Raw genomic sequence first — 25,995 nt, 5'->3', positions numbered from 1 at the left:
TTTTATTAAAATAAGAATATGACTTTATATAATTGACTAAAATGTGTTTATACTTAAATATCACTGAATTAAATGTGAGAACAATAAAGATAGAATTAATTTCAATCATGATTGTCTTCATTTTCCTAGAAAATTCTAAAATTTTATGTGAATGCTGCCATATAGTATTTACATTCACATAATGAGTCAGACTTTTTTAACTCAGAAAATCTGTTTTAAGATTCATCCATACATATTGTAACATGTATCAAAGGTACATTATTTTTATTAGTGGGTAATATTTCATTTCATGAACATAGGACAATATATTTACACAATTATTTATTTGTGGACACATTGTTTTTTTTCCAGTTTGCAGCTATTACACATAAAACTACTATGAATATTCATATACAAGTTTTGATAAAAATTTGCTAGCATACATCTTGGAAGAGGAATGGCTAAGTGATATAAGTATATGATTAACACTTTAAGAAATGGCCAACTTGTTTTCGAAGAGGTTACATTTGTTCCCAGTAGCACAGTACATGAGAAATTCATTCCCAATAGCACAGAACTTGAGGCTCCCAGAAGTGGCAAATCTTCACCAACATGGGTTTTATCAGGTTTAATGTTAAAGGTTCCAATAGTCATGCCATAATCTTTTAATATGGCTTTAACTTTCATTACTACAATGACTAAAAATATGTATTTTATGTGTTATTTTTTTTCTAAAGTGTTTATTTAATTTTTTCAATTATATTGTTTGTTTTCTAATTGTTGAGTTTTAACAATTCTTTATACTGGGTTTAAATGCTTTGTTATATGTCTGATATGCAAATATTTTCCATAGCTTGTGACTTTGTCTATTCATTCTAGTGTCTTTTAAAATTATTAACTATGGTATAAGTCCATTTAGAATTTATTCTTTTATTTTATTTATTTATGTATTTATTTACTTAATGTGTTGCAATATTGGGACTGAACCCAGGCCTCACACATGTTAGGTGAACACTCTACAACACAGCTATATCCCCAGCCCTTCTTTTATTAACTATATTTTGCCATAGGTTTTATCTAAGTTGCCCAGGCTATCCTAGAACTTGTGTTCTTCTGGCTTCAGCCTCTGGAGAAGCTGGGATTACAGGTGTGCACCACCACACCTGCTGGATTTGTCTTATCAGTGATAATATTGGTTTCATGTCTGGGAGTGTTTTGCCTAACTCAAGGTCACCAATTTTTTTCTTAACTTTTCTTCTAGAAGTTTAAGAATTTTTTCTTTTATATTAAATTATGATCTATTAGAGCTAATTCTTATTGGTTTCTGAGGTATTGCATTAAATTTTCTTTTTCTAGCACATGGGTTTTCAGTTATTCCAACAATATTTGTTTAAGATTATTTTTCTTCACAAAGTTGTGCTGGTATATTCATCTAAAATCAACAGTTTATTTATGCTCTGGTCTATTTCTGGACTGTCAGTTCTGTTCCCTTAACTGATCTATGTAATGTGGTATCTTAATGCCAATTTTTATTATTAGTTATCATATACTCGATATAATCACAACAGAAAAATCATGAAGATTAAAATTATTTATTATGCATGTTTTTATAAATATTTTAAGTTTCAATATCAATATTAAAATAAGAATTTTTTGAAATTATAGGTGTATATATATAGCATATATATATGTATTAAATATATATATATATCTCTTTAATTGTGCCAATAAACTAATATAGTCATAAAACCTCAAATTAAGGACTAATATATATGACAATTCTTTAAGATTTATTTTATAATTTAAATTTATCTTTTCATAAAAATAAGATAATCTTAGTTGTTACTTTTTTTTCCCTCATATTATCACCATATTGATACATTAATTTATTCAACAGTTATTATCTAAACACATTTTATTTATAGTTCTAAACACTGAATAATATCAATAAACAAAAGAAAACCCTTATTTTTATTGAATTTACATTTTAGTTTGAAGAAATAAACAAAAGGCAAAATAAATGAGTTATGTAGTTTGTTAGAAAGTGATAAAATATCCTGTGGGACCATATTAGGGAAGGATTGGGTACCTTGGTTGAAAGAATTTTTCACAGTGTAGTATCAAAAGGCCCAACTGACTTATATGTAATATCGGAGCAAGAATTGTAGATACTGGAGAACTAATCAAGGGAAGGGCATGCACAGCACACCAGAGGACTCCAAGCAGGGAATATACTTGGCATCATAAGAGGCCAGCACAAAAGCGGCTGCAGTGTGAGGAAGAGGCAAGAGTAGGGGACAATGGGCCAGGGAGGCAACAGTGCGTTCCTAAGACAGAAACTCAAAGCCAGGGGTAAAATATTTGGCTTCTATAGGAAGTGAACTGAGCAGTCCATAAGGTTCTGTAATTGGACCCATGTCCCTTCAATCTGGGCCTTAGAATCGACCCAGGAACTAGACTGGACCCTGATTTGAAGCTTGAAGCCTGTCCACTTGCTCACACTGCACCCTAAGACAGGAATGTTCCTGATGACTCACAATGGACATCAACAAAGTATGTGCGTACTATTTTAAGGGTTCATGCAGCATTATCGCAGCAATGGTTCATTAACTGTTACACTTGCGTATTGAGTGGATGACAAAGAGGCCTTAGCATTCCCATAACTCTTCCTTTTTTATGAAGAACAGCTTCTTCATAGCACATTGGTATTTCTCAAAGCAGGTTCCCCAGACCAACAACATCAGCATCATTCAGGAGCTGTTAGAAATGCAAAGTCTTTTGTTCCATCCAGGCTTACTGAACCAAAGACTTGAGAAGCAAGGCCCAAGAATCTGTATCTGAACAGTCTTGTAAGTTATTCTGATGTTCCTTCAAATCTGAGAATCACTGCAGATGAAGGAAGAGGATGAAAGATACACAGGTTTAGAAACTTAAAGACGTAAAGCAGCTAATAAACATTAATTTTAGGATTTTACCCAAGGCATTCTTATTCTAGAGCTTTCATTTTTGTGCCAGGAATATGCACATATAATTTTCTTTAACAATAAGCAAATCCACAAATTACGTATGGTTATCCTAATTTTTACAGATGAGGAACTGAACTCCTGGGTTAGAAGTTAACAGGTTATGAGCTGGTATCAATAACAAGATCTGCTCAACTTTACTACTATGCAAAAATTCATTCAAAAGAAAGTCAAAACAAGTAGGGAACCAAGTCATGGTTTTCTTTTGTTTCATTTTGTTTTGATTTTTGTTTTGTTTGTTTTTCATATTTAGTGTATAATCTTTCAGGAATCCCCCAAGACTACTGTACAGAAAACACAAGATTGTGCTACCTGTGTGCCAGGTCTCTCTAAAGACATGCCAAATCTTCAACTTAGGACGTACATCACAAAGAGTATTTCAAAGTTTTGCTGTGATTGATTTCTTGATAAATTTAGTAATAAAAAACATAAATATTTAATGTTATATATTAACTGGATTGTCAACTTAGCTTTTATGAAAGGTTAAAAAGTAAAGGCCAAAAGAAGAAATTCTTGCCAATAGAAAATTTTATTTGACCCATAAGTGTTTTTTTTTAATTTATTTTTTGGTTTTGTGGATTTTTTGGTAGTCATATTATAACTATAAATAATTATAAATCACTTTTTTTTGCTTGTAAGAGTTCAGGTCCAAACTTAGAAATGACTAGGGGTCACACACACACAATCACACACAATTAAAAAAAAAAAAAAACTATATATAGATATATATATGCTTTCTTTTCAAAAATCATTCCTGGTAACAACTGAAGCCATGTTATGCATAGCCCAGGTAGAGCCACTCCTCATTGAGGGACTCACTCTTGATTATCCATTTTGTAATACCATTTGCCATGTGAGTCACTGCCGTGGAGTCAGTCTCTCTGGGTGTAGCCCTGGCTTTCCCACGTACTCAGTGCGTGGACTTCGGCAAACTTCAGATTCCTCATCCTAAAAATGGAGATAAAGATAGATACTGAAGAAATTTGTTTTGACATATTAATTAGTGCTCAATTTATTTTCTGGTATCAAGGAAATATTCAAAAATCTAAGCTATCTTTAATTTCATATTTTTTCAATAGAAAGAAATATTTCACCATATGCATGTTTGTATTTTTTTAGGGACAGATGTATCTGTCAACTTCCAAGTACACAGTAGATGACATGCTCAAATTAGTATAACTGATGGAAGATATAATCAAATCACACTTTTAAAAATGGGTGGCATAAAGGGAACCACCAAAGAATAGGGGACCATGTTAGCAACCCCAGGCCTGAAGGAAAGGGGAGACATAGTTAACAGAATCCTGTGGAGTTGGGAGAGGTTGGTGTGGAGAGGGGTGACTTTCAAACACCTGTGCGTTTTAACTGAGGGCAGCAGCCCAGCTGGGAAGATGCAGTGGGGAACAGGGGTACCGAGAGCCCCTCTTGCCCTTCCTCTGCTTTCAGGACTGAGCTCAACTGCAAACTCAGAAGGCTGCCCGACAGCCTCCAGGTGGGGAGAGAACTGAAGGCACAGCCAAGCATGCCTGCATAGGAGGAAGCAAGAGTTCCAGGAAGGTCTGCCCATGGCTTGCTTTCCTCACCATACTCGCCTTGTCCTTTGATCACATGCAACCTGAGCTTCCAGTAAGCTTTTCAGTGTTTCTCACTAAATATGAACAGAAAGAACTTAAGCATCACTAAATACAGTTACATAAGTAGGGAATATACGGGGGCCAGGAGATACTAACAATTTGAAATTTATGGAGAGAAATGTGCCCACTTACATCTATCAGAAGTAACTTTACCAAATATTGTTTTAAAAGAACTACTTAATTAAACTGGGTGTGGTGGCTCATACCTGTAATCCCAGATGCTCAGGAGGCTGAGACCAGTGTATTTCGCGGCCTCAGGAAATTAGCAAAGCCTTAAGCAACTAACTCAGTGGGACCCTCTCTCAAAACAAAAATAAATAAATAAAAAAGGACTGGGGATGTGGCTCAGCCTTTAAGCGCCTCTGGGTTCAGCCCCTGGTACCAATAATATCAATAATAATTATTATTATAATTTAAAAGTCACCAATTGTCATTTATGTATTATTAATACAATGTTTTAAGTATTTCAGAAAGTATGTAAAAGCAAATTAAAAAAAACTTTTATGCAATAATTTTCCATTTACTAAAGAAAATATAATACCTGTTTAATGCTTTCAAATATTCATTTTAAGCATAAAAAAAAGAATTCTTAAAATTTCTGCCAAGCAAGAAAAAGTACCAAGTTAGAATTATTGATACATGTAAGAACTCATAGCTAAAAACTGGAAAGATGGTTTACCTCATCCAAAATAGATAAATATAAAGTTTACAAGTTCTTCATACATTGTTGAATATTTCCTCAGGTGCATAGAGCATATTATGCTGTTGTTATTTATTTAGAAAGCAGATCCCCTGATTTTTCCATTTCAGAAAAATTTTAAGGCAACATTTTAAAAGTTTCCCTGGCTATAAGTAGGCGCTAAAGGAAAATAATATATTCCAGGCTATTTTTACTCAGTGCAGTTTTAGCAGTGAGACAATTTTGTTGGCAGTGGAGGGTTTGGCACCTCTGCCTGTCACAGTGGCTGTTGTGAATCACCTGTGGTCAGTATTGCATAAATGTTGAGTGTTTCCGCAGGATTGAAAGCAACTTTTTGTAACTTTCTCATGACTTTCTCCTCTACAGAAGTTCTTTATGCATGAAGTCTCCATGCACACTATATTTATATAGGTAAATTCACAATTATGAACAACTCCCGGCACTTTTGATTATTTTACCCTTCTCCATTCCACTTATATGCAGTAAGTATATAGAACTATGTATACAAATATATTTACCATATAAAAATATATATGTAATTTATATAATTATAGATGCATAGCAGTTAGTTTACAAATGCTATTTTCAGGATAACTTTGAAAGTGCCAAAGTAATCAGAAGGCAATTCAATCATTAGCTGTTAATTGAAATGTATTAAAAATTCCCCTAGACACATTATTAACATTAAAAGATACAGATTTTCACAAATCTTTTAGAAGGTTGTCTTCAGACCAAACACTTAATCCAGAAAAGCAGACACAGGGTACATGGATAGATTCAAATCCTTCTAACCAGCAGAGGCCTAACTATTGGATTAAGCATGCTCTCTCTGACAGCATTGTCTCTTACCAAATAAGTACAAGGAGCCATCTCTGATTTAAGCTCAATAGTTTGGAGGTTGAGTTCCTCTAACTAGATTCCTTCACTAGCATCTTAATCTCCACCCTAAGAAAAATGTTCTGAGAAGAAAATGACCTTTAAAATCTTAGAAAGATCTTACTCTAGGATTTTATTTCCTGCGTTAAAACATGCCCTAACTTACCCAAAAGCAGAATTGCAAAGTTGGATTCAAAGTCATAAATCATGTAGTGCAACCTACATTTCTCATTCTCATTTTTGTTGCAAAATTCTGAAAACATAAACAACTAGATTCTAGCAAAGGGAAATGCATTACCTTCAGATGCAGAAGGTGCAGGTTATTTCTAAGACATCATGTTAAGGAACTGAATCTGAGATGTCCAGTTCATTTTATTGAAGCACACACCAATGTCCACCTATCTCCAGCCCAATGCACAGCCCTGGTCGCCACCTCCCTCAGCAATCCCACACCCTGTCGGATAACCTTTGACAGACCCCTCCCTCCTCTGTCCCAGCTCCTGTCCTTTCTGTCCACAATAGAGAGAGCAATCCTATTAAAAAGCTAATTACATTTTTTATCTTTTCTGCTTAATATTCTTCAAAGGGATCCTATGGTACATGAATAAAATTCAAATTCAACTTGGAATAAAATGTAAACTCTTAGCCTTGTTCTGGAAAGTCTGTGCATAATCTTCAAATTCAGCACTAGCCCCAGATTCTGTATGCCACTGCTCCTTGCCCCATTTCCTCAAATACGCCACTCCTTTATTTCGTACATGCCATCCTACCCCTGAAACATGCTTTTCCTCCAGGTATCAGTTTAGTCTTGCTCCTGAAAATCTATGAGTACCCTTATTAAAACAATCTCCCTCCACCCTGTTATTTCTACTCCAGGAGTCTATGATTTCCTTCCCGTGTAGCACAGATTCTGTGTGGACTCATTCTTAAAATCACCTGTCTCACCTCTTAGATTTAGAGGTGATGAAACCAGGATTGCAGAGAAATATCTCACTCATTATTAGTATTAGTCAACCACCCCATCATAGTACCTACAAAAGTGTTTGACAAATGGTACCCATTCATTAAATATTTGGTAAACCAGCTTCCCAACGATTTTGATAAATAAATTATATGTACATACTTATGTATATAATGTACAATAAAAATAAATATTAAAATTGTGTTCAGTAATGTAAAATCAAGTTATATAGTTAGATTTTTGGTATACATTGGTAAGTCTATGGCTTATAAAAATTGTATGACTATTATGTATTTGTATACATAAAGTCACCAAACATAAAAAGATTGTTTGACATATTTTATTATTAATATTGTTTTAATTCAGTTTAATTTCTTTATTTTTTCTAATCAATCAACAAGGTAGAGTCTAGATAGCGCATGACATTTTTAGTTCCTTTATTTCTTCTCCTTAGTGTTAAGTTCTAGAAGATATTCTCAATTTTTAACAAGAATTTGACAATGACATGTTTTATATCACTGTTCCGAAAAATTCTATAGACTATTGATAAAATAATGGTCTAAATATCGTAGGTAAAGAAAATTGTGTACATTTATTTTGGCCTAGATTTTTAAAAAAACATTTATTTTTTAGTCATAGGTGAACACATACTTTTATTTTTTATTTTTTCGTGGTGCTGAGTATCAAAGCCAGTGCCTCACACTTGCTAAGCAAGCAGTCTACCACTGAGCCACAACCCAAGCCCATTGATCTAGTTTTTTATTAGAGCATTGTAGTTATACATAGTAGTTGATTTTGACAAAATCATACATGCATGAATTTGATTGATTCCATTTCCAATGCATGAAACAAAAAGCCCAGATGAATTGAAATGGAGTTTGTTTAGAGAAATAGGAGCCACAATTGAGGGCAGAAAAGAATCCTTAACAAACCAAACAATCAAACAAAAAATATATGAATGTATATATATGAATTTGTATATATGTATAGATTTAATAGAATGCATCCCAGAGAATCCTCCCATGAATGTGTGTCCTTGAATTCTAGCTACTAGGTTTACCCCTTCAGGCACTACACAAAATAAGGATAATGTGTTGAGGTTTTTGTTACTGAGCCAGTAATTTGCAGGAAAAGGTCAAGGCTTCATTTATTTTGAAAACTACAGCTGGACCAGCTGGACATGCTACTCATACTTTATTTTTCAGCTGGCAAAGTAGGTGTGTGCACATTCCCTATATAATATGTGTTTTTTCAATTAAATACTCTTGGTACCAGGGCAAAGGGTGGGTTGTTTTTACACAAATATGCAAACATTTTTTTCCCACATATGAAAAATCTTATTTATTATAATAATCATTTCTTTGGCAGAGTGAGTGAAGTCTGAAGTATCTTGAGTGTCAAATAAAGAATAAATCCCTGTGCAGACAGGTTAAGAATTATTTAAAAAGAAAAGGTTGACCATTTGGGGAGAAAATTTTCAGAAAATTTTTGAGCAAAGCTTATATCTCGTTGACACACCCTTGTTGTCATTTAAATTACAAAAGAGAATTAATTATAAAAATCATTTTGATGATTATCAATTCTTCATGAGTCTAAAATCATAGCATAAAAAATTATAAAGTCTCAGGGCTAAACAAAAACTTAGAAGTCACTTGGTCCTACTCAAAAAACTGAATTTCAGAGACCATCCATTACTTCCTAGGATCCTATCGCTTACTGTGACAGGGCCAAGTACACTCCAAATTCTTACATAATCCTTTTCTGTTTAAAAAACAGAAAGAAAGCTCTTACATTCAAAAGTTCCCTTCTATACATGTTGAGTAACCTCAGCACAATATTGTTTTAGTTTTTCATATGTAAAATTTTTCGTGATACTTACTGTATTTGATGTCTTCCCTATTTCTCTGGCTTATTTCTTAGATCTGGTTAATGGTTGGGCACTACACACATTGCACTATGTTGTTGCTGCTATGTGATTGTTTCACCCAGTGACATTTTTCTGTGGGCCCTTTAAGGAGCAGTGTAAATCTAGAATTAAATAAGACATGGCCAAAATCCCAGGGGGTGGCCAATCTATTAGGGAAAAACTGACACATAATCTGTAAATGTAATATTAACATTCTGAAGTTATTACAGAAGTGAACAAAAAGGAGGGGCGCAGTTTCTTACACAGGAAAAAGTGGTGTACATTATACCTCTGGAACCCAGGAAGAACTTCACAGTGGAGGTGGCATAACTTTACTCCTGTGTTAGGCAGCCTTTTGTCACGGTGACCAAAATAATCAACAGGTACAAGTTAGAAGAGGAAAGACTCATTTTGGTTCACAGTTTCAGAAGTTTCAGTCCATGATTAGCTGGTCCCAAAGCAGAACAATGGCAGAAGGGCAAGGCAGAATAAAACTGCTCAGCTCATGGTAGCCAGGAACAAGACGGGGAGGGAGAGAGAGGAGGGGCTTGGGAGAAGATAAGTCCTTCTACAGCATGCCCCCCCAGCTCCCTGTGACTTACTTTCTCCATCTGGCTCCCTTCTCTCTGTAGTCCACTCAGCTATCAAGTCAGTGGATTGATAATGAAATGGATTAATCCACTGATGAGGTCAGAGCCCTCATGATCCAGTCATTGCCTAAAATCCTCACTTCTGAGCCTGATGCACTGGGGACCATGCTTTCAACATGAAGAACATTCCAGATCTAAACTCTAACACTCTATAAAAAGGAATAGGTTTATTCAACAGAGATGATACCATGTGGGAGACTGTGTTGATGGTGGCAAAGGAGATGATGGCATTAGTTGGAAGATTTAGATTATTTATAGATGAAGCAAATTTTAAGAACTATGATTAATTTAATATGGTTTCAGGGAGATACCTTGAGAAAGAGAATGGGGAATTGATGAAATTGACCAGTCTATCTTAGTAGACAGTGTGAGTTTGTCTTACCTGACAGGCAGTGCTTAATTGCAGGAATCTTGCTGGATCCAGCTCAACCATAGGTATGGGGAAGTGGTGTACATTCTGCTGGCTCCAACCCTGGATCTTCCTGGCATCACATCCTGTTTGGCTACAGATATTTTATTATCATTTGATTGGAAAAGGCAATACTCTAGTTAACCAAAGAATAAGTCCACCCTCAGGGGGTCACACAACATTCAGATGACTGAATGAACGAGTGGAGTCACTTGCATTCATATGATTGACAAATGAGTGGGTAATTCAGCATGCAGTTGACTCAAAATCAGAGCTTCCTTGGGAATTTCCCTGTGTGATAGTCAAACAACTGTCTTCAAGTGTAACTTTCTTTCTTTTTTCCTAGGGGAATAAGTTATTTTATTTATTTTAAACTCTTTGCTCTGCAAAACATCTGTGGAGCAGTAAAAACTACCCAACTTGATAAAATTTCCCTATACTTGCAATAAAGACAGGCACAATCAGTATAAGGATCTCTGCCAAATGGCTTGATCTATTTCCATGATCCCACTATGTGCTTGGGTGTTTATTTAGAAAATTTAAATCATGATAGTCATAAAATAGGTCAGAAGTTTATTTTACACACACAAAAAAAGATTGTACAAATTTTAAAAAATGTCTTTAGACATAATATTTTTGTGTGAATATGTCTCATATCAAGAAAATTGTATAGCATATCTGTATGCATAGCATTAGCACTGTTCAATTAATCAATACTTAGCAATAGCATAAATCTTATTAAAATAACATCAAGAAATAATGCAAAACATTTATGTTGCAATTTCTTGCTGAGAGCCATTGCCAAGTAGGAATAACGCATGGCATGACCCAGGTCATTTGCAGTGACATTGCATGTAAGGTGACCTTGCTCAAGGACCAGGGCGGATCTGGGTTTAGGGTGGTTCCAGGCTTAAGGTGTATCCTGCTGGGAATAGGGCATATCCTGCTGCCTCCAGGCACCCCCTCCTTGAGTTCCATTGAGAGAGATTTTAGGATACAGAGCCCAGTGGAGGTGTGGATTTCCCCAGAACGTGTTGTGTAGAGTGCCAGTGACAGTTCAAGAATAAAGAGTTGCTGTTTGAATCTACAAGGTGTGAGTGGCTCGTGATTTTTGTGCCCAGCCAGACTGGGGCAATTTCTAAATGTCAATAAAATGAATACTTTTATGATACTAAAATCAGTTTAATGCATATTTTAAACTACTATGCAATCATCTATATAGAACATTTATGTCTCATGATTGGGATCAAAACATCTCAATTGTCATTGTGCTTTTTCAACTTGAAGCTACTTTTAAGATCAAGTTTTTATCAATGGTATAATTTGCAATTATTTTATTTTATTTTATTTTTGAATGCTAGGGATTGAATCAGGGCCTCACTCATACTAAGCAATCACTGTGCATCTGAGCTATACCTCTATCCTTCCTTGATTTCAATTGTTTTAAATCTTAAGGCATTGAATTTAGGTAAACCTAATAAATGTCTTATCTAATTATACAGGCTATAACCCTGTTTTCTACTGCCCTAAATTGTGCTATAATATGTACCAACACATACTAAATTAATTACCTCACCAACTATACCCCTAAGGCTAGATTAAGAAGTTCTTTTTTATTTCTGTCACAACATGCCTAGAAATAAATTGAAATATTTCACTTCTCTACATGTAGAAATCCAAGTTAAGACAACCCACAGATGTACATCTTTCTATAAAATTAAGTTCCAAAAATGCATCACTATAATAAACTAGGTATTGATTAATATTGAAAGTTATGTTGTTACTTATTACATATGTCATGTGTGTGTATATTACATGGTGGTCTTTGTGTGTAAAATAAGTGTGTTTTAAAAGAAAAAAATAAAATAGAAAAAATACTATGCATGTTATTTCTTTAAGTTTTGGCATTCATTATCGAAACCTCTATGCACCTATGTTGCTAATCATTTTTTTACTGTCATAAAAAATATAGATGAAATATAATTTTGAATTTGAAAGTTATATAAGATCAAATACTGATTGCCATGAATTTATGAGTAGACTGTCTTTATACCTACCCTTAGCCAAACATAAAATAACATAAATTAATTGATAAAATAGCAGAAATAAGTAAACATTACATATGGGGCTGGGGTTGTGGGTCAGTGGTAGAGTGCTGCCTGGCATGTGTGAGTCACTGAGTTCAATCCCCAGTACCAAAAATAAATAAATAAATAAACAACAACAAAAATAAATAAAAAAATAAAGGTATTGTGTCCATCTACAATTAAAAATATCTTAAAAAATAAAATAAAGCATTACATGTGTTTCCAACATCTAAAGGATAAAAAAGTTGCCTGTAAAAGCCAGGCTTCACTGTGATGGATTAGATCCAATATCAAGGAGTGAGAGGATGTGTAAGGTGAGGTGGGGGTGATGGTTTGATAGCAGTTCCAACGTGATAAGCAATTGTATCTTTTTAGTTCATCCCCAACATCACCAAACTGAATATTGAATGCATTAGCTTAGAGAGAGTATATTTGAGTCATGGAGAAAGATAGCTGTGCTTTCAAGGAGAATTAGTAAAAAAATTAAAAAAAAAATCTGCTAAAAGAAGAAATGGCCTATATTATTCAATTTTGATTTAGTAGAGTAGCAATCTCTATCTGTGTAAAAACTTGGCATAAATATTTGGCGACTTTTCATCCCAGTTTGGTTGTTAGTAACAGATAACTCAAAATAATAGTGCATTAGCCAAGATGGAAGTTTACTGCTTTCTCACATAAACATTTTAGAGAAAAAACACAGGTCTATAAAGGACTCTGTGAAAGTGTCGTGGAGGAGCCTCCTTTTCTGATGTTCTTCGCTGATGTTGCCTAGACCTGCAGTAACTCCATTCTGAGGGTAACTTCACAGTCAAAGAAGGCAGTGTCAACTCTTCTAGACAAGAGGAAGGACAAACCAAAGTAAGTAGACAGGATCCTTTCAACATTCAAAAAAGTTTATGGCACCAAACATAGGATGTTGTCTAATTGCATTCCATGGCCACACCTAGAGAGAAAAAGTGTTTCCAGGGTAGCCATGTGTATCCAATCATTCATCCTTTTTTTAAAAAAAAATTCTTTATTCTAATTTGTTATATATGACAGTATAATGCATCACAATTCATATTACACATGCAGAGCACAATTTTCCATATTGCTGGTTGTAAACAAAGTAGAGTCACACCATTCATGTCTTCATATGTGTACTGAGGGTTACCATGTCCATCTCATTCCACCATCTTATTCATCCTTGACCAGGTCAGAATGGCAGCACACAAACAGAGCAGAGGGCAGCCGTGTGTACACAATGTTCTGAGGCACTGGAAATACACAGCCCAATTTATGTATGTAAAAACCACCTCGTAAAAGTGTTCGATGAAAAGAAAATGTTGTGATGTCAATCATTAATCAGGAAAGTAAATTTTGATATGTATGTACATTATTACCATATGCATGTAGAACAAAGACTAGAGTAACTTAATAATTTATATGATTTTTTAAAAAAATTCTGGCTCTAACTAGCTGTATATCTTTAGGAATCCTATTCAACTTCTTTGTGTGTCCTATTATTTCCATATATAAAAAAGGCAACAATAATATTTCTTAGCCCATGAAGTTGTTAGAATGAAATGACTTAATGTATGTTAAGATTGGAAAATGCCTAGATTATATTAAAAATTAACCAAACATTGTGTTTGTAAGTGTGTGTAGGTGTGAGATTTTAATTTGTTTTTATTTTGACTTACTGACATGTTAAATATATTTTTCTTAATATTTTATTTTTAACAAATATATATGTATATATTAGACTTGTTCTGAAGTACAGAGGATATGAGAAATTTAAAAAACCTTCATCCCTTAAGATTGCCAAGATGGAAGGTGCTACAGTCTTATATGGTGTATGTTTAAAGAAGAAACTTGACCAGAAAACAGAACATGGGAGTATGTATCATTTTTTAGCTCCAGGAATGATAATATTATTAACATGAGTCTACAAGAACAAGATTCATGAAATGTATCACAAGAGCTTCAAGTGATAGTGGTAAAAACACACAGGAATTCACATTGATTGTTAAATTACTCATAGGTGAACCCAGTATGCTTAGTATTTGAAAGAGGGTTTAAGAGAAGTTATGATTAAAAAGCAATTTCATAAATTCCAAAACATAAAAAAGATTAAAGAATTCCAGAACAAATATTGCTCTACAGAGTTAATGATCCTTGCTGTAATTCCATATTATTTATCCAGTAAATATTTCTCTACATTGACAGGCAAAAGAATTATAACAATAACCCATGAGTTATCTAGATTTTATCACAATCATTTAATTATGTTTTTTTTTGCAAATTGAAGTAATTTTTCCTGTTCAAAATTATAATTTATATCAAGAATTATTCTCCCTTTCTGTTTGGCTGATTTAGAGAAGATTATTATTTTACAATCAAGATCTAAGATAAAGCCATTTTACAAGGTAAAATAGATTTAAAATTAACTGTATAGAACTCTAAACAGATATAGAGGGCTTGCTATTTACTGTATGGATATAAATGAATACATCAGGCCAAGGAAACATCAGCTCCCTCAATGATTAGAGAAATTCAGCTGAAAGCAATTTTCAGTCTTAAACCATTCAGAGAAGTGAAGCATTCTAAAGTTGTTACAGATGTGCTTGCCAAGTAATTCCTTAAGAGCACAATCATTTGAGAACCCCCAACACAATCTTAGCCCAGTAAATATCCCCTGAATTCAGACTCTGAAGTCAACCAAATTAAATCACACCTCTCCCTTGAATTTTTTTTCTTTTCTTTTTTTTTCCTTTTTGCTGAGTAGTTATTTCCTTTTTGTCTCCCATATGAGCAAGACTGTATAATTTACAGTTTTTAGGTTGCTTAATAAAAGCATTTAACAAGTAAGTTCCCTCAACCTGGAAGGCTGTGGATTTTGAAGAGCTGACAGTTACGGGGATACTGCCTTCTCAGTTACTTGCTGGTGCTATATTTTGAGCAAATAATTGGATAACACTTTCCTTTCCTCCAAAGGGTCTCAGGATTTTGCACTGACATTCCCAGTGTCAGCAGCGGTTTCTTCAACAGTTACGTCAAATGTGAAGATGCCACCAGGAAGTCCTGTTTCACACTTCAGAAAACTAATGTTGGTGGATGTGTGGGTGTGCGGGTGAGGAAAAATAAGCTGTGCATTGTAGCGACATTTGTAATGGAATGTTTTAGAGGAAAAGAAAAAATAAAGGATTCCCAGAATATCACTCCGTAGGCAGTGGACAACCCAGTGATTTTGTGAAAAATGAACACTCTTGAGGAAGACGCTTTATTTTTGCATGTTTTAGGCCAAACTTTCTTCTATTCCTAATGTGAAATATATGCAGTAGAGAATAAAAATCATGTTTCAGTTTTCCTATGCTGAGCAAGCAAAAGTTTTAGAGGGGTCATATAAAGCTACAAGCATCACCAATAAATGAAACACTATACCAGGTCTCTTTAAATAATCATTCTAGGTAATAAAGCAACTGGCCTAAACCAGAATAGAAATGAAATGTTTAATAGGTTCTGTGCATATTGGATAAACACATGAAGAAAACACAAGTATAATTTAAAATTTATTTTTGTCAAAACAAAAATATAATGCAATCCTCATTTTTGCATGGGACTTTAATCATAATGATATATAATGTAGGACTGTCAAATGAGATACAGCTAATTATCTTACAAGTCCATGTTTTTTTATATTATTTTCCATTTGTAGAAAAATCTCTTCCTAAATTGTTAGATGGATAATTACTTCATGCTGTTCAATCCACACTCACAAAAAGTTCTTCGTGAAATGTTTTGTGTAACTTATCAGGACAGTCCTGTCTCTTGCATTATCAGCTTGATGGGCACTGGCTTTCATTCTCAAAGTAATTTCAAGATGGAACCATAAGGAAAGATCATTGCTTAGGTCTCTCTGTGAGAATGTACTCTAGGGAGAGCCATTCATAGAAAACCAAAACTATGAAGATGAGGATGCTCACTGTGATAGGGCCAGAGAGACCCTAGAGCTACTGAACCACTAAGAAGCTGACACTGAAGAGTTCTTTTCAGGAGTAAGACTTTCTAAATTGAAAAAAAAAAAAAAGATCTATCTGTAACTTGCCCTTCAAAAGTCCCTGCACTGTAGGAAATATGTGTGTGTGTGTGTGTGTGTGTGTGCTTATGCATATACACACACTTTTACATGGCCCAAAGAAGAATGAATAGAAATGTAAAGTATTTAAAACATATGAAAATAAAAATATAACATGAAAAATGGTGCTGCACAGTATTAAAATGCCAAGAGGAAAGGATACAGTAGTGTATTAAAGAAGAAAGTTAAAGAAGAAAGTTCAAAGAATATTATTAAAGAATAAAATTCTAAAACCAATATATGCATTTGAAGAAAGTAGAAAAAGAAAACAAACCTATGTTTTAAGCATTCAGGAAAAAAAGAAAGTACAAATTAAAGCAGGAAGCAATGACATTGTGAAATATAAAGCTAGAAAAAACCCCAACAAAATGAAAAGCTGCTTCATTAAAAAAAATCAATAAAAATGAAAACAATTTAACCATGATAACTATGGACAATGGGAGAGTAGAAAGTACTAGTACCAGAAGTGACATAGGGGTCATTATCCGTGAAAGGATGGCTGAACACCAGAAAATCCATGTATGCAAATTGGTATAGTAAAAAACTAAAGAATAAATGCTCCATCTACATTAATGGAGAAAAACAACTTGCTATTGGCAAAATTAAGGAAGCATGTTGGGTAAAACTTTCAGCAAATCATAAGTTGAGCGAGTTACTTTTCATCAATCACAGTGAAATAGTGAGTGATCTTCCCCTAAGAAAAGGCAACATTTTCATTTCAGGCTATTCCTTGAGGACATTGCCTGTGCACGACTACAATAAAAGAAAGAAAATTCAAAAGAATGAAAAGGAAGAAGTGCAACTGCTTATTTGCCAATAGCATAAAAGGGTTCTCATAGTAAGGAATGAATAAGAACAAAACTAATGGGGTATAAGTGAACATAATTGACAAGAAGCAAGGTGAATACAATGGATTTTAAATGTCCAGGCTGAAACTAAATATACCTAGAAGAAAAGCTAGCAGAACATGTTCATCGGTGAGCCACCAAAACCTTCTTAGAACAAGTGTTAAAACTTTGGAAAAGATAGTTAAAAATTGGATCCTATCAACATTAAAATATTATGATGACTTATTATAAAAATGAAAGGGCAAGTAATAACTAAGAAAAAATGTCCATTACATACATCTAACAAAGAAATTATATAGACAACATGTAAGTAATTATTAATAATAAACACTAATAAAGTTGCAATTTAAAATGGAACAAAAACTTGAGGAAATACTTAAAAATGTGTGTATGTTCCATAAAGAAAAGTTGTTCAAATTGTCTGTTCACCATAAAAACGCCAACTGAACCACAATGACACACTGTGTCACACCCACTTGGATAGCTAAAATAAAAGGACAATGCTAATATCTGTAGGACCTGAGGCAACTGGAATTCTAACGTACCACTAGTTTGTGTTTGAAATCTTCTAAGCATTTTAAAACACTACTAGTCAGTTCCAAGGTCAAAAACACTGCTCCCTGTGCCCCCAGCCATACTTTTACAAATATAGCAGAGAGCAAGTAAAATGTTAATCTGTAAGTGTAGGCATAAAACTATTGTTAATTATATCTTTATTAATCTAACCAAAATCAAGAAAGGTGAAAAAAAATCATAAAATGTGGGCAACTGATTGGATAAACATATTGTAATGAATTCATGATTTATTAATTAGCAAAACAAATAAATCAGCATCAAAATTATGATGCCAAATAAAAGAAACTGAACATGAAAGATTACACACCAATACATATTTTTATTTGTTTGATGATATTCTGGATCCAGTAAGCCTATCAATGGACATAAGCATAAGAACAGAAGTTGTCTCTGAATCCTTGTGGCAGAGAGTGTGTGGCTAGAGAGAAAAATGAAGATGCTAAGATAATTGAAATGTTATACATCTTGATTTGGGTATTTGTTATATAAAAACATAGAATTCCTAAACTTATTGAGCTCTGTGCAATACACATTAATTTTTGTACATTTTATTTAGATTATAAAGACTTAGGAGGAGGAAAAAAACTTGAAAAAATGGAATACTTAGAATATAATTCAGCAATTTCATTCCTAGGCAGTTTCCCAAGTGAATTAGAAACCGAGGTTGACACAAGTCTGTACACAGCAGCTTATACTACTTTTATTTATAGTCACTAAAACCTGGAGATCACCCAAATATCCTTCAACAGATGAATGAACAAACAAATTGGATAACATCCATATAATTGAATGCTGCTCAGCAATAAAAAAAAGAACAAGCTATTGATTCATGCTGTAATGTGGATAAATCTTAAATGCATTTGGTTAAGTGAAAGAAGCCAGTTCCCAAAGGCTACATATTGTATGATTTCATTTATGTGGCATTCTGGAATAAACCAAACTACAGTGATAGACAATAGATCAGTGGTTGTTAAATGGTGGGGCCACAGAGAGAGGGTGGCTACAAAGGGAAGAGCAGGTGAAAACATTTGGGGGTGATAGAACTGTTCCTTGTAGTGCTGTGTGGTGGATACATTGACCATGCATTTGTCAAACCCACAGACAAAGTTTACTGAATAAAAATGTAAAGACGATAGAAAAAGGAAACAAAACATAACATGAAGTTGGAGGACCCCAGCATGAAATGCAGAATACATAAAAATGAATCAAATTATACTACAAATAAATTATAAGGCTACATTGAAGGAACTGAGTGAAAGAGCTGACCTAAATACTTTGACCTAAATACTTTGGAAACTGTTTTGACCAGACATTGCAAGGATAAAGAGAACTGTACAAAACCCACTCTGCTATAGTAAACAAATTTCTTTAACACAGAAATATGGGTTAGCAATTGTGACACTACAAGTATATTGGAGTTGAACAGGTAAGTGAATGTCTTGTGAATAATAAGAACACATTTTCTTGAAGTAAAAGAAAGAAATTAACAAAAAAGCAAAAGGAGAGAATGATGGAATGAACCCTGTGGTTCTGAACCCCAAGGACTGTCAGTGTGAGCTCATTTTTTTTTACCTTGTTTTGTTTTTCATTATTTTGTTGTGTTTCGGAATGAATGTGAGAGATTCATATAGATGATATATAATAGGTACTATGATCAATATTTATTAATAGTGCACACATAGAAAATAATATGGACACATGTGTAGACATGGATTAGTATACGTACACACCTTTCCACACTCTGCCTTAGTGGGCTTAGAAGTCATGACCCAATAGTAATAATGAGTGTTCTTGGCACATAGACTGATATTTTTAATTACCAGTCTCCAAAGGAAGCATGTCGGGGTTCCTTGGAGATACAGAGGGCAGCTATGTCAAAGGATAGGGAAAATAGAATTCAAGATGAGTTAAAACAACTTATCATGGCAGAGAATGGGAAGTTCCAACAGAAAAAAAAAAAGGAGTATATCAAAAGTACATGGGAGAAAATATTAAATAACTTCAAGTGGCCAAAATTCAAATGAATTTTTCTTTCTTTTTTGTATTAGAGATTAAACCCAGCCAGGGGCACTATAACACTGAGACACATCCCAAGTCTTATTTATTTATTTATTTATTTATTTATTTATTTATACTTTGAGGCAGAGTTTTGCTAAGTTGCTTAGGGCCTCACTAAGTTCTGAGGCTGAGGCTGGCCTTGAACTTGTAATTCTCAGCCTTCTGAGTCACTGGTATTGCAGGCATGAACAATCACTTCTAGCCAAAATTAGAAAAATTTGAATGTATTATCTTTAGATAATAATAGTGTTATCTTTAGACCAAAGAATAAAATTAATACCATAAATCTTTACTGATATAAATAAATAATTGAATAAATAATTCATGGGTGGGGCCTACTCTTACAGAATAAATTCAATTAAAAATATATAGTGAATGAGGCAAAGAGAAACTTGACATGTAACACCACAATCATAACTGCACAGTCCACTAATGACTGTTAAAATTCATGGCTAAATTTAGGCAAAACAGAATATTTGTATACTTTCCAGGCAATTTCCCACAATATTTCTTAATTACAATTGTAGGGAGACTCAATTACAATTGTAGGGAGACTCAATTGCGTAATCCTGGGTAATACCAACTTATCCAAGTGATGGGGGTTCACATTTCCAGCAGAGAGCCGTGGTCCCTCGAAATGGTGGGATGAAACAGAGACCTCTCCTCTCTGCTATTCATCCAAAGTTCATAACCCTAGGTGAACAATGTGAAGACATCAAAACAACCAAAACCGTAGAACTTGCAATACTGAATGGCACTCTGTTGTTTCAAATTTATTTTTTAAAAATGAGGACAAACTGAAAAAGCATCACTGACTGAAGGTGTCTAAGGAATCATGAAAGCTGAGTGTGATGTAAGGACCTGAGTGAAATGCAGAATAGAAAAAAATAAATGTTATTATTGAAGAAACTGGTTAAATCCAAATAAAATGTTTAGTTTTGTTTACAATGTTGTACTAATATCGATCCCATAGTTTTGACAAATGTGGCCTGGTTATATAAAATATTAATTTGAATAAGAAGTATAGAGGATTTTTAGGTACTGTCTTCACAAACTATCTGTAAATTAAAATTACTTCAAAATAAAAAGTAAAGAAAAAAACATGAAATAAGTGAGTCTTTGTACATGTTTCAGAGATGTGAAGATACTATGGAGATTATCTCTTCGGGGTTTCAGTGATTTCTATTGTAAAGTGAGCTGGTCCAGGTACAGAGTAGCATTGACATTTTAATAAAAAATTCAGTGTTCTATAATATAAAAATAGATATTTACAGATTAGTTCCGTAGTCCTACTTACCAACATTCTCACTTCCCAACCATTCTAATACACTATATTTTTAAAATCACACTTTTATTAGGGATAATACAAATATGATAAATTGCACACAATTTAGCATGCACCATTTTGTAATTTTGATTCCCATGTACATCCAAGCAATCCACCCCATAATCAAGAAAGTGAACATTCATTATCTCTAAATATTGCCGTATATCTTTTGGCAATCTCATCCCCCATCCCTCCCAATCCTTCCACATGTCCAGGCAAATACTATCCACCTGTTCCTATCTTTAAGTCTTCACTTTCTAAACTTTTATGCAAATGGAATCTTCTATTATGTATTCCTTTTTCTCTAGCTTCTTGCACCCAATATAACTATTTTGAGTTTCATCCATGTAGGTAATTTCTTTTTTATTGCTGAGTACTCTTTCATTACATAGATTCTTTTTGTTTTGTTTTGTTTTTACTTGTTGGTTGACATTCAGCATTATCAGTCATTCCAGATAAAAAGTCAACAGATACTTGGGCTTCTACAAGTGTTTATATGAATGCATACTTTCATTCTTCTTGGGTAAATACCAACATATGAAAAAAGGGCAATTTCAACACAGACGCAGGTTTAACATTTTAAAAAGCTGTCAAATGGTTTTAAAAACGATTAAATATTTTAGATTTCCACCAGTAGTATATAGCATTTCTAGTTTCTACATATCCTTTACTGTTATGTGGTATGGACCATCTTTATAGCCATTCCAGTGGAAGTTTAGCGATGCATATTCTGGTTTTGTTTATTTTTTTAATGATATTAAGTATATTTACCTATCCTTGTAATGCAGTCTGTTTGATGAAATATTTGTTGAAATTGTTTACTCTTTTAGTACTTTTAGCGACTACATTTTGAAAATCAATGTTTTAGAATATAAAACCTTTTCTTATATTTTAATTGAATCTCTTTTGTTTCATCCTGTGACATGAATTTTTATTTTTCTAATAGTCTTCTACTAATGTTGGCATGTTGTATGTATGTATGTGTGTGGGGGGGTGGAGAGAGAGAAGAGAGAGATTGATTTCCTTCTTTCCCTTTTAATCTCTATAATTTTTTCTTTGAATTTTTTTATAATAACTACATTTTTTATAATAACTACACTTTTTTATCCTTGTCACTTAGTTGTGCTATTTAAAACTCATATATTTTATTTGTTGATATCATTAGTATTAAAATTATGATCCTGCATTTGTATTAATTTGCTGTAACTATTTTTGTTCTCATTTCCTTTTATTCTGACTTTCTTGATTAATAACTTTTGTGAATTCATTTTCTTTGTCGGTTTTAGTATACTTTATTTTGATATTTTACTTCTTTTTTGTTCATAATATTCATCACTAACCTATTGCAGTCTAATTCCAACTGATATACCATTCAGTATATCCTAAAAGACTCAATTTCTTTCCTCTTGGCCTTTATGCTACTGTTATCAAATATTTTATATGTACATATTTCCCATATTATAAATACAAATTACATACCACATATATTTAAACAATTGCATTTTAAATTGATTTAAATTTAAAAATCTTTTATATCCAACACAGATTTAACATTTAAATTGCTCTTTGTTTCTCTGTACACAGCAGATCCATATTTCTATCTGATATCATTTTTATTTTGCCTTATAGAAAAAAATTTCCTTTAGCATTTATTGTGATACAATTCTGCAGCAGGTAAAAAATTATTTTGGCCTTTGGATATCTGAAAAGTATTTTACTTTCACTTTTGAAAGGTATTTTCACTGAAGATAGAATTACAGATTGTCATTTCTCTTTATCTTGAATTAATTTAAAGATCTTTCTCTTGTATTCTTGAATTGTTACCAATCTAACATGTTTTTCCTCTGTAGATATGTCTTTTTTTAAAATCAGATCTCTCTTAAGATTTTCTCTTCATAATTTTTTTTCAAAAAAATTTTAATATAATGTACCTTGGTATAATATTATCTATATTTTCTGGTGCTTAAATTCTTTGATCAATTTTGATGTGTAATTCTATATAATATTTCTCATATTTTTTAAAAAATCAGGAATACTTCTTCCAAGTTTCTCAATTCCCCACTTTCTTATTTCCTATAATTTCAATTAAATTAAAACTCTTGAAATTGTCCCAAAGCTTACTAACATCATTTCCATTTTACTTTTAAATCACTTTTTCTGAATATGACTTATTTTGCATAGTTTCTATTGTTATGTGTTCAATTTTACAATTTTTTTTTCTGCAGTGTTTAATTTGAGCTACTGTATTTTCATTTCAGACATGTAGTTTCCATCTCTAGACTTTAATTTGGTGTTTTTTTCTATCCTCATATCATTAATTAGATTCTAAAAAAAATTAACACAATTATAATAATGTTTTAGCTAGCATGTCATCTATTGTTGACATCTGTGTCTGTGCTGGGTTGGTATAATAATATTATAATAATAAATTGTTATTGTTATCCATCATATTTCCTGCTTCTCTGCATGTCTGGAATGGCCTCTTCCAATATCTGGATGTGAGGCACTCTGAATGGAACCTTGCTGGATACTACCTATGTTTGTACTCTTAGGAGTATTTCTGAACTTTGCTTTAGAACACAGTGGAGTCACTTGAGAGTGGCTGAATCTTTTTAGGTTTTACTTCTAAGGTTTTCTAGGCATTAAGTCTGTAAATAATTCGTCCTCACTTCTGGGCCAAGATATTCTGAGTTTTCTTTCTGAAGTCCTCGGAACTGTAGGATTCCCATTCCTTCTGGTGGGAACAGGGGCTGTTCCTGCCTCTCTGTGAGCATCTGACACTTCTGGCCTATCCCTCCCAATGGTTCTTGCCTTGCCTCAGCAACTTTCCTCACAGGCAGGCTTTGGACTGATTCAAAAGACCCCTCTGCATACCTCCAAAAGAACTTCTGACTGCAGTGCTTTCTCTTCTGCAGTTTAATCCCCTGAGCTAGAGCAGCCCTGGAGTCTCTGACTTCCAGTCGTCACCCTGGGAAACACCTGGCACTCCCAGCTTCCCTTTTCTCTGGGCCAGCTTGGAATCTCCCTTCAGGCAGTAAATTGGGGCCACAATACAGCTAATTTGCTTTTTTTTTAAGCCTCTTAGTTACCATATAAGGGTACTGAACTCTCAAAATATCATTCTACTCCTTCTGTTTTCAGTGGTATGTTCAGAGCTTGTGTCTCACGTAGGTACAAACAAACACTAAATTTATTTCAGTACCTGTCTGATTTCCCAAAGTTGCCTCTCTGCCTAGAATGTTCAGATCCTCTAGTCTTTGATTGACTGGATCCTAGAACTTAAAGACTCACCTTACCTTCCCCTCATTCAAAATGCCTTTTCTCATCAGTCTCCACCCTCAGACTTTTGGACACCCTTCCTTCACCTTACTTACTACAACACACCAAAAATACAAATATAAGTTAGAAAGTGATGTCCATAGGCATTTTTTCATCATTTTATCCATAAAACTTAATGTAGATTAGTTGCTAAATGCACATTCATCACATTATATAATTCTGTATTTTTGTAATATTTACTGACATACAAACTAGGCTTCTGTTAAAATATTTTATTTCAGGCAATATTACTGGACAAATAAAACTATCATGTTTGCTATGATTCAAGGGGCCTATGAAATAACATGATTATCCTTTTTAATTAAAAGGCAATGATGTGTGTATTTAATTATTTTAGTTAATCAAAACATAACATTCTTAAAAACGTGAATGTGTTTATCAGCTCAGTGGCTCTACTGTTCCGAACTTTCATTATTTAATTAAATTACTGACTTCCAAATATAGTTGGTGTGTTTACTTTATTTGTTATCTCTGATTGCTTTATAGTATAATTATATGTTCTCCATCAGTGATTATAAACTCTACATATGAATTTATATGAGATTAAATATTATATTTTGGTACAATATGTCAGTATCATAACTACCATTAGTGGGCAATTACAGTTATTAAAACTACTGATTACTTGGTAATTAATGTATCCTAAGCCCACTGCTAAGTACTTATACATAGTATCTCATCTAATGTTTACCACAAATCAATGTACTAGATGTTATTGCTCCTTATTACCACTAAGTAAACTGAGATTCAGGGAAAAGAAGTAGAGAGGGCTATGCTGTGGTCTAAAAGTGCCTCACAGAATGTGTAGGTTGGAATGTAAACTATGGAATAAATGAATAAAGTCTTTCCCATTTCACCAAATGCCCATCTCTACATCAGGCAACATCTGTCAGGCACAGGAGTTCAGAATATTGAATACTGCCATATAATAAAATAGTTTTAAAACTCATGTTTTTAAAGAGCTTTGGGTTTCCTGCATGCTTTGAGAAACTGCCACTCCAAACTCCTCAGGTAGTTAAGACAGATTTTTGTCTCCATTATATAGTTAAGAAAACCAGTGCTCAGTGGCTGGTCATAATTAGCCAAGGTCATAATTAGTCAAGGTCACAAGATGGTTCATCCCTTCTCTGTGGCAGGCAGTGGGGATTCTCCCTCAGCTCTTCCTGTTTTTCTCACAGAAATATATATTTGTTTTGGCCTCGTGGCATTTATACTTATTTTCTTTTTTAATGTTTTTAGTGCATTACAAAAAAATTCATCTTGAAATAAGCTATAGGCATGGAATTCAATTTGCTTTATTTCAGTCCCCAGTACCAGGTCCTTCCTTTCTCTCCTCCCTGTCCCTGTCCCCTTGCCTCTTCTGGTCTCCTTCTCTTTAGTTACTGTTTATTAAAATGCTGCCTTCCCCATACACACAGAGGAGAAATTGTCTGTGGTATATTCATACATGTACACAACTCATTGATCCATTTTACTCCACAGACATTTTTTCTCCAGTTCCTACT

General features: G+C 33.6%; 1 long non-coding RNA gene across 3 annotated transcripts in view; it reads right to left on the bottom strand.

The window, feature by feature from the left end:
* Nucleotides 1-247: 247 nt before the first annotated feature.
* LOC110599401 (uncharacterized) overlaps nucleotides 248-25,995 on the bottom strand; it is a 156,187-nt gene continuing 130,439 nt past the window's right edge. For 2 of the 3 annotated variants that reach the window (XR_013426159.1, XR_005737366.2), the window contains 3 exons: nucleotides 10,112-10,232; nucleotides 3,846-3,950; nucleotides 248-2,865 (listed from right to left, as the gene is read on the bottom strand). This is a non-coding gene — a long non-coding RNA (uncharacterized LOC110599401). Of the gene's footprint in view, nucleotides 2,866-3,821; nucleotides 3,951-10,111; nucleotides 10,233-25,995 lie in introns of all 3 variants that reach the window. The other variant, XR_013426160.1, reaches the window with a different exon arrangement.

Source organism: Ictidomys tridecemlineatus, chromosome 9 (genome assembly GCF_052094955.1).
Source record: "Ictidomys tridecemlineatus isolate mIctTri1 chromosome 9, mIctTri1.hap1, whole genome shotgun sequence".
Taxonomy (NCBI): Eukaryota; Metazoa; Chordata; class Mammalia; order Rodentia; family Sciuridae; genus Ictidomys; species Ictidomys tridecemlineatus.
This window is presented reverse-complemented; position numbering and strand designations above follow the sequence as displayed.